Source organism: Psammomys obesus, unplaced genomic scaffold, assembly GCF_907164565.1.
Source record: "Psammomys obesus unplaced genomic scaffold, mPsaObe1.curated_primary_1811, whole genome shotgun sequence".
In the NCBI taxonomy this organism is placed as follows: Eukaryota; Metazoa; Chordata; class Mammalia; order Rodentia; family Muridae; genus Psammomys; species Psammomys obesus.
In genome coordinates, this window is record NW_026589447.1 from 73,862 (window position 1) to 84,734 (window position 10,873).

General features: G+C 42.1%; 1 pseudogene; it reads left to right on the plus strand.

Moving 5' to 3' along the window:
- Positions 1-1,094: 1,094 nt before the first annotated feature.
- LOC129675004 (40S ribosomal protein S17-like) lies at positions 1,095-10,349 on the plus strand (annotated as a pseudogene).
- Positions 10,350-10,873: the final 524 nt, after the last annotated feature.

The following is a 10,873-nucleotide window of genomic DNA, read 5'->3' on the forward strand; positions in this document are numbered from 1 at the left end:
TTCTCTGTCTCTCTCAGCCTCTCTCTCTCTCTGTGTATCAGATAAAATTTCTGCTCTGCTCCAGCATCATGCCCCATAGCTGCCTGGCTGTTGCTATGGTCCCCACCATGATGGTCATGAACTTAATCTCTGGAACCATTAGCCTTCAAATAAAATGCTTTCTTTTATAAGATGCCTTGGTCATGGAGTCTCTTCATAGCAATAGAACAGTAACTAAGACGGAGACCTTGAATCATGATAACAGGTTTTTCATTGTTATTTGTATTTGCTTTTTGTTATGGACAGGAGGAGACTGGTGATAAATGCTGAGTTTGGGACTCCACTGAAATAGCCATTATGGGTCAAGCAACATGGCATTGTAGAACAAATGTCCCAACTTGAATGCCTAGTCTTAGCTGTGCTGTAAAAACATGGCATATCTACCTTTTTTAGATTCTCCTTTAAAAAAAAAAAAACGAGTTCAAAATTCACTTTAGTTTTTGTTGTTCTTTTTTTATTTTATTTATTTATTTATTTTGTTTTTTCGAGACAGGGTTTCCTTTTTATTTTTTAAAAAAGATTTATTTATTTATAATGTATATAGTATTCTGCCTTGCATGCATGCTTGCTTGCCAGAAGGGAGCACCAGATCTCATTATAGGTGGTGGTGAGCCACCATGTGATTGCTAGGAATCAAACTCAGGACCTATTAGAAGAGTAGCCGTAGCTCTTAATCTCTGAGCCATCTCTCCAGCCCTGAGACAGGGGTTTCTTTGTGTAGCCTTGGCTATCCTGGACTCAATTTGAAGACCAGGCTGCCCTTGAAAACTCCTGGAGATCTGTCTGCCTCTGCCTCCCCGGATGCTGGAATTATAGGTATGTGCCACCAGCTGGTGTTTTATTTTGTTTCGTTTCGTTTCGTTTCGTTTTGTTTTTAATGACAGTTTACTGTGTAACACAAGCTGGCCTCATACTCAACCATTCTGCCTCACCCTCCCAAGTGTCCATACCAGCAGACCCAGATCTATCTGGGTTTTCTCCTGGGTTAAGGAGATCAGAGAAAGATGTGGAAGTGGGGCTGGCAAGATGATTAGCCAGTAAGAGCACTTGTCAAAATGGAAGGTAAGCTGCCCTCAACCTCTGCTTACTTGCTTTCTCAAATGACACACACACACACACACACACACACACACACACACACACACACAAATGTAAAGTAAGAGAGAAGCTAAGGATATGATCCAGGTATGATGGCTCAGACTTGAAGGCCCAGCATTTAAGTTGAACCAGGAAGAATTGCTCTGAGTTTGAGGTTCAGTCAGTAGTGCAAAGCAAGACCTTGTCTTGAAAGAAAAATTTTAGACATCAAAATTAATTAATTAAAAAATAATTAATATAAAGAAAAATAATTGATACAAGAACAAATTATGATGTTATCATATATACTAGGCATTTAGAAACTCAGTGGTGGGGGTAGGCCAGTGGCTAGCAAGATGCGCTTGCTGCCAGACCTGACAATCTGAGTTTGATCCCCAGGATCCACATGATGGAAGGAGAGAATCGATTCCCACAAGTTGGGAGATCCAGAAAGATAGATCTCTGTAAGTTTGCGGTCTGCCTGGTTTGCATAATGAGGTGCAGGCCAGCCAGGGCTACAGAAAGAGACCCTGTCTCAAACAAAAACCAAACTGAAACAAAATGATACCATTGACAAATGACTTTCATTAAAAAAGAAGGAAACAGAGGAGAGCAAGAGGAGCTCCAAGTCTAAGATGCCACAGGCATAGCATGTGACAGCTGTCTTCACAGCTCAGGCTGAGGTGGAGCCTGCTCAGGTGGCTTTCTCTTTCCGCCACTCACAACAGCATCTCCCTCTCCTCTGTTAGAACAGAGGAGGACAAATCTGATGTCATTTATTCAGCTATATTTTGACTTGGTGGCCGGCCTTGTCTTAGTCACTATGGATAGATAGAAAGCTAAATAAGAACGTGGCTTCCCCACTTGTAAGTGCTCTAGTCTGATCGAAGACCAGGCTGGAACGAGGGTGAGGCAATGCCGGGAAGTTAGAAGGCTCTTGTGTGTGAGGGGGAAGAGAAGTTGAGATTTGTCATCTGCCTGACCCATGAGAATGAGTACCTCCTTTAAATTTGCATTCTACAGAGTACCACTCACCCTTGTTCTAACTCTGGGAAAGACTCACATATCAACAAAATAATCAGGGTCCAATGAATGCATTTCTCATTCTTTCTCCAGAAGTGACACAGGAGCTGGGTTTTCTGCCTCTGCCTCCTGAGTGCTGGGATTAAAGGCCCAGTAGCTTCATGTTTTAAGGTGACAGGGACTAAAGAAGCTTTGATGGCCAGTCAAAGGGGAGTACATGGCCCAGAAATGGTAGTGTTCTTTGTCCAGATCAAGTTCCAGTTCCACAGCTTGGCTCCTTCTTTCTTAGCTGAGTGATTTGGATGAGTTATCTATTCTGCGTAGGTCTGTCTCCTCATCTGTAAAATGGGAACAGTATGGTGCTCACCCAAAGGAAGGATGAAGATTAAAGAAGATAATATTTAACACAGGTGCCTGGCCTGGAACTCGAGATTTAGTAAGTATTAAACCCCATGCTACACCTTATCATTTAGAACCTGATGACTACAAAAAAAAAAAAAAAAAAAGAGAGAAGAGGAAGAAAGGGATTTGAGAAAGATTTGAAGGGAATTACCAGCTGCCTGTGTTGTGTGTGTGTCAGGCAAATCGCCTATATTTTTGTGGGAATGAGTTTAGTTTGGAGCTAATTCTCCCAAGTATTTTTGTCGGAGGTGGCAAGATTACTGAGGATTACTGGGACCTTGCACATGCCAGACACTCTACCACTCAGTGACATTGTTCTCAGTGCCTCCCACCGCACACCCACCCTCTCCTTTTAACCTTTATGTTGACAGAGAGTCTTACTAAGTTTGCCCAGGCCACTCTTTCTTGAATTTATCAGCCTAGGTATCTGGGGAATGAAAGGCTCTGTCCCTTCAAGGGAAGTAAATGAGGAACAAAAAAAAAAAAAAAGACAAGAGGAAGGCTGGAGCTCAATAGTAGAGCACTTAATTAGCATGAGTAAAGTCTAGGTTCCTTCCTCAGCAGGGGGGTGGGAGGGCAGAAAAGCAAAAAGGGACTATCAAAGGTCACTACTCGGTTGAGGAAAGAAAGGATGAATTTCAAAAGATTATCTTGAGAGAAGGCTCAGGGGTTAAGAGCACTGGCTGCTCTTTTAGAGGAGTTGCGGGTTCAATTCCCAGTTTATAACCACCTGTTAACTTCAGTTCTAGGGGATCTGAGGCCCACTTCTGGTCTCTGTGGATACTAGGCACAAAAGTGGTGTGCCTACATGCAAGCAAAGCACCCATACACATAACATAAAGTAAACATGAAAAGCTTATCTTAACTTAGACATTTGAAGGTAGGGATTTTAAATAAATGTCTCTCTCCACCTTCTCTCCGTCCCCAATTACCTCACTTGAGATGGATAATTTCTGCAACCCACTCTGGGCAGAGCATCCCAGAATGGCCTCTTCCCTGCAACCCCACTCTTGGGGAACAGAGTGGCTGTTTTTTATTTGTTTGTTTTTAAGGTACACCATTTCTTTCTTGAGCTATAGGAAACAAATACACATTTTATTTTTCAACAGGTTAATACTTCGGGATATTTTACTGTAGTGAATCTGCATGCTATCTGCCACACACTGCGGTGCCTCTTCAAGGGTCGAAGAGTGATTCCACTGGGATAGAGGAAAGGGTGCAAAAGTGGCTCTCAGTGGTAGAGCACTTGCTCAGCATGTATAAGGCCCTAGAATCCATCTTCAGCACCCCCTCTCTCCCAAAAGAGATTTATAGAAAGGAAATAGTACAAATTTGGGATTGGGATAGCCTCAAAGTTTTGTCGTTATTGTTTTGAAACAGTGTTACTATAGCTCAGGATGGCAGCAAACACATCTATTCTCCTTCCTTAACCTCCTGAGTGCTAGGATTCTAGACATGCAACACCACACCTGGCTGCCTGTGTTTCAGTTCTAGTTCTACAGTCTTGAACTGTGCAAACTTTTGATTGTTTTTTTTTTTTTTTCCTAACAAGGTCTCACTTCGTAGCCCTGGCCAGAACTTGGTAGGCTGCCCAGGCTGTCCTCAAATTCATAGAGAGCTACCTGCCTGCCTCTCTCTCCCTAGCACTGGGATTAAAGGGTGTGCCACTGTTATGCCCAGATATTAGTGTCCCCAAAGATCACCAAGAACCAGACCATGTATGTAAGAACAAAGAGCTTTATTAAGTCTTAAGCTTGGTCTCTCCATCATCACCAATGAAGTGGATCAGAGAGGAGAGCCCCGAGCAGAGCAGCTGCATGGCAGGGTTTTTAATTGGGGTTTAAGCAAGAACTGGTATTTCCCAGCTTAGCAGTTACACTATTGGATGATATTCAGCAAGGGCAAGCTTGTTACAAAGTAATTGGCTAAATAACATAACATTGAGTGAGCTATCTATAGAGCTCAGAAATGTTAGGTGTTTTCTGTGCCATGAACATTCTACTACACGGTCCGGTGGGCTGCCCAGCAAAAGTGCCCCACTGTGAGATAAGATGTTTTCCCATTCTTGTAGTTATCCTCAGGCTGTTCTTTGGGTAGGGAATGTTATGGTTTGTTATTTCTGGATTGGTGACCTATGGCCTAGTTCCTGGGACTGATGACTTTTTTTTTTTTTTGGGGGGGGGGGGGTTCAGGCCTGGACCTGTCACCACCATGCCCAGTTTAAACTGTGCAACCTTTGAAAATATTACTTAACCTTTCTGAGCCACCATTTCTTTAAGTATTGGGATAGTAATAACTATTTTGCAGGGGGCAGGAGCTGAAGTAATGAGATTATGTGCTTAATTTAACAACAACTATGACACAAACTGCATGCTTATGTCCTTTTTTGTTTATTTGTTTTGTTTTTGAGACAGGGTTTTTTTTCTTTCTTTCTTTCTTTCCTACTTCTATTTGTTGTTTTGTTGAGACCAGGTTTTTCTCTGTGTAGCCTTAACTGTCCTGGACTCACTTTGTAGACCAGGCTGTCCTCAAACTCACAGAGATCCAGCTGCCTCTGCCTCCATGGGTACTGGGATTATAGGCGATTGCCACTGACCCCAGCTTCATGTTCTTTTTTTTTATAAGCAAATTTTTGTTTATTTCATGTGAGTCAAGCACTTTAGAAAGTTAATTCTCCTCTACCATGTGGGTTCCAGCAATAGAATGCAGCTTAATGCTTGGCAGCAAGTTCCTTTACCTACTGAACCATCTTACCAGTACCTAGTCTCCTTTTTTCAAAAAAATCTACCAGTACCTAGTCCCCTTTAAAAAAAATCTCCCTAAGTCACTTCTTTGTATTCTTAAAATTTATTTATTCTGTGTTTTTTTTATATGTGTGGATTCACATTTGACACAGAGCACTTGTGGAGGTAAGAGGACAAGTTGTGGTATGGGAGATTTTGTGTGTGTCTGTTGAGAATTGTATTGTATGTTTATTTTTTGAGACTGGGCCTTATATATCTCAGGCTGATTTTAAACTATGTATCATGAAGTGACCTTGAACTTCTGATCTACCTGCTTATACTTCCCAAGTGCTGGGATTATGGCAGACACCACAATGCCTTGTTAAAGGGTGCTGGGGACTGAACACAGGGATTTGTGCACATAAGACAAACACTATCATTTGAGCTACATTGTCAATGTTAGTATTTAGGCAGCATGCTTCTGGGTTGCCTAGCAACCTATGATGTCATTACGTGTCACCTGCCAGGTGTCACGGGTGTGATTAAGTTTCTCTTTAAAAGGACCAAACCTCCACTCTGTTGCACTTTTGCTCTCTTAATGTCTTGCTCTCTCCTCTTTCTCTTTTGGGGCGCTCCCCTCCCTTTCCCCATCATATCTTGCTCTCTTCATCTCCATCTAACAAACCACTTTCATATAAAATCTGTTGTGCACATCATTATTTCATTGGTCCTAACAGTCAGCCCCCTTTTTTAATGACAGAGGTATTTTTTTAATATTACACTTATTTATCAGTGTGTGTGGATCACACATGTGCCACAGTGTGTGTGGAAGTCAGAAGACAACTTGTAGGTATCAGATCTTTTCTTTCTGCCATGTAGGCAAGTGCCCTTATCCTCTGAGCCATCCTGACAACATGATCTTATGTAATTGAGGCTAGTCTTGAACTTCTGGCCCTTGCCTTTATACCCCAAGTGCCAGAAGTATAGTCTTGTGCAACCAGACACAGCTTCTTCTCCCTCTGCCTCTTCTTTTTAAAGATAGGATCTTGTTATGTAACCCTGTCTGGCCTGAAACTCACTATATAGTCCAGGCTGTCTGTAAACTTTCCACAATAATTCCATCTCAACCTCTCAAGTGCTGACATTATAGGCATGGCCTATATTGTCTAGGTAATATATATATATTATATATTATATATTATATATTATATATTATATATTATATATATATATAATATATAATATGTCTAGGTAAAAAATATCTAGATATTTTTTAAATATACCAAAAGTGGTTGTAGAATGTCGTTATCCAGAAGTGGTTGTAGAATGTCGTTATCCTTCTACAGAGCACCAGAATCAAACTCTCTTATCAAATTCTATTTTTGTACTTGTTATCTAACCTCTCTTGTCTCTGCTCTCCTCTGTTCCACCATTCTATCACTTCTAAATCTGGTAATAAAGTTTCAGACTATATAATAATTGGGACACACTGCTTTCATGAAGATTACATTAAGAATTATAGCCAAAGTCTAAGGGCGTAATCAGATGCTAATGTGTTTATCTAGCATACCTCTCTTACTTAGCTGTCTCCTCTGAAATTGACCTTGGAAGCTTCTTAAGCCAGAAGGTAAACAACTCAACTTTGTTGCAAGAAGTTCCTGAAACTGACCAGATTCACTAGGTCCTTCGCTCACAATAATAAACAAGAAAGGCTGCTGAAAGGCACTCCCAGACAAGCCAAGTTGCAAAAAAGACTCTGAAAATCTGCCTGGAAGAGGCTTCAACCAAATGAGTTACATGGAAAGGTCACTCTCTGATTTGTTGAGCTGTTGGCAGCACAAAAGTTGTGCTCCAGGTTCCCAGCTTTGTGAGAATTGTACCTGTGCCGGAATGGGCTTTGGTGATGCAGTTTTGAGTAATTTAATATCTGCTTCCATTAGGGACCAACCCTTCACCCATATTCCTGTAACCCCAATAAAATTCATGGGTTCACTAAGTTGGACTTTGGTGGTGTCTGTACTTTGCTCTGTCATGGGCTCCCTATCTGAGGTAAATAAACGTGTGTTTCATCTCCCATGTTTTGATCTCTGTGTATTTTTGTGAAGGGACACCATGACCACCAAGGCAACTCTTAAAAGAGAATGCATTTCAGCCAGTCCTGATGAGACCTAACAGACTAGGATCAGATGGAAGGAAAAGAAGACCTCCACTACCAGTGGACTTGGGGAGGGGCCTGTGTGGAGAAGGGGAAAGAAGGGTGGGATTGGGAGGGGAGGAGGGAGCTACAGGGGGGATACAAAGTGAATAAAGTGTAATTAATTTAAAAAATTTAAAAAAAGAGAATGCATTTAATTTGGAGCTTGCCTGTAATTTTAGAGGTTAAGTTTAGTTTTTTTTTTCCCCTTTGTCCTGTGAGATAGGGTTTCTTTGTGTAACAGCCCTGGAACTCACAGAGATCTGCTTGCCTCTGCCTGGAGAGTGCTGGGATTAAAGGTGTGCACCATCGCCACCTGGTGGTTTAGTCCCTTTTCCTTTCTTCTTTTTTTGAGACAGGGTTTCTCTGTCTAGCCTTGGCTGCCCTGGCCTCACTTTGTAGACCAGGCTGGCCTCAAACTCCCAGAAGTCTTCCTGCCTCTGCCTCACAAGTGCTGAGATTATGAGATTAAAGGAGTGTGCTACCACACCTGTCGTTTTAGTCCATTTTCATATTGGCAGGGAACATGGCTGCAGACATGGTGCTGGAACTGTAGGTGAGAGCTGCATCCTGATTGACAGGGAGAGAGAAAAGGAAAGGATGGAGAGATGGAGATGAAGACAGAGATGGGCTGAGACTAGGCCTGGCATGGGCTTCCTCCAACAAGGCCACAGGGTTCTAAGCATCCATATATATGAACCTATGGGGGTTATTTTTATTCAAACCACCACACCTCAGGGAAAGTCTTCTTACACATGAAACCCTGGAGTTTCCAGTAGCACATAAAAATTTGTGTGATAGTACAGTCCTGTTCTCTTTTCAGGAAGCAAAGACAAATTGAAGAAGACAAATTGAAGGCCATCTTTGGCTACAAAGGGAGCTTGAGGATAGCCTGAGGTGCATGAGACCCCTGCTTCTTGAAAGTAAATAAATTATTTGAGGCCAGGCTGATCTACATAGAGAGTTCTAGGTCAGCCAGGGCAACATAGTAAGACCTTGTCTCAACTAAACTAAGCTAAAATATAAAGCACATTAAATAATTAATTAAGAAGAAATTATAACACTCCACTCCTCTTTGCATATAATGTGATCCTCTTACCATTACACACACATGCAAATAAACATGTCGACTTCTGTCGACAAGTAGACAGTCAAAAAAGCATGTTTAAAAAAGAAAAAAGTAAAAACATGGGACTGAAGAGATAGGACTTAGTTGTTGCTCTTGTAGAGAACTGGTTTCAATTCCTAGCACTCACATGGTGCTTCATTGTCATTCGTAACTCTATAGTTTCAGGAGGATACAAGGCCCATTTCTGAACTCCTTGAACACCAGGCAAGCACATAGTGCACACATACACACACACACACACACACACACACAACGCTCATGCACACACAACACAGTAAGTTTAAAAAAGTTAAAGCATGTTTGGGGAGGGCTAGAGAGAGAGCTCAGTGGTTAAGAATACTACTCTGCTCTTGCAAAGGACGCAGGTTCAGTTCCCAGGATCCACATGGCAACTCACAACGTCTGATGTCCTTTTCTGGCCTCTGGCACGGAGGACAAATTTGGTATGCATATACACATGCAGGCAAAACACTCATACATATAAAATAAAAATAAAGAAATATTTTTAAAGGAAAAAAGAAAGCACAGCACATCATAGTGCAGACAACTTTAATCTCAGCACTCAGGAGGCAGAGACAGGGGGATCTCCATGAGTCTGAGGGCAGCCTGGCCTACATCATGAGTTCTAGGAAAGCTAGGGCCACATAGTATATCTATCTATAGCTACATCTATCTATCTATCTATCTATCTATCATTTGTCAATATACATACATTTATCATGCTTAATACTCATGATGGGGCTGGGGAGATAGCTTGTCAGTGGTGGAGTACTTGCTTCATATCCGTAAGCTCTAGTTTCTATACCCAGTACTACTGTTAACACCTGGTGGGGGAGCTAACTTAAAATACTCATGACAACCACAGTTCCTAGGAGACAGAGACAGGTGGTTCTCTATGAGTTGGAGGCCAGCCTCGCCTACATAGAGAGTCCAGATCTGCTAGGGCTTCATAGTAAGACCCTGTATTAAAAAAGTTTTGAAACCCAGTGTGGTGGCACATGCCTGTAATCCCAGTACCCTGGGAGGCAGAGACAGTCGGATCTCTGTGAGTTCGAGGCCAGCCTGGTCTATATAAATCAAGTCCAGGACAGCCAAAGCTACACAGAGAAACCCTATCTCAAAAACAAGCAAACAATTTGAAATGTCTTGGGCTTCCTATTTCTTCTTTTAACAAGACCCACCAACATGGGACCCACCAACATGGGTTCAAACTAAGACTGAGGAGAAGGCAGCCCGGGTCATCATTGAGAAGCACTACACGTGCCTGTAGTGTAGTACTACCTTACATACATTTGCCACACCAACAAGCACATGCATGAGGAGGTCGACATTATCCCCAGCAAGAAGCTCTGCAACAAGATGGCCGGCTATGTCACACATCTGATGAAGGACATTCAGAGAGGTCCTGTGAGAGCTATCTCTATGAAGTTGCAGGAAGAAAAGAGAGAGAGAGAGAGAGAGAAGAGATAACTATGTTCCTGAGGTCTCAGCCCTAGACCAGGAGATCATTGAGGTAGAACCTGACACAAAGGAAACGCTGAAGCTTTTGGACTTTGGCAGTCTCTCCAATCTGCAAGTTACTCAGTCTACAGTTGGAATGAATTTCAAAACACTGCATGGAGCTTTTGAAATATGTTCTGTCCTATCTTCAAAAAAACAGAAAACGAAACAACAACAACAAAAGAAAACTCAGGACAAGATGGGCCTGGTACACACCAGTAATTCCAGTACTGAAAAGGCAGAGACAGGTGGATCTGCTTGAGTAGCAAAAACTATTAACAGCAACAAAAATCCCCTCCACAAGTTTATGGCAGCTCCAAGACACAGGTTACCTCTGTTAACTTAAGGCACAGAGGTGGCCATATAGCTGGACTCACACAGGTAGGGAGTGATCATGTGAATCATTAGGGTGCTCTAATTTTGCAGACTTGAGCTAAAATGTAGAACAGTCTGTTTGTTATCTTCTCTTTCAATCCCCTTTCTTCCTTAAGTTCACTTTCACACCTTATCTTCACCTACTTTTTACACTTTGAGAGAGAGAGAGAGAGAGAGAGAGAGAAAGAGAAAGAGTGTGTGTGTGTGTGTACATGTGTGTGTGTGTGTGTGTACATGCCCTGGTGCACATGGGAAGGTCAGAGAACCACTTACAAGAGTCAGTTCTGTTCTTTTACCATGTGAATTCCAGGGATCAAACTCAAGTTTTTAGGCTGGTGATTGGCGCCTTTACCCACTGAACCATCTTGCTGGCTCAGTTCACCATCTTTGAAATGTTTGTTTGTTTATCAT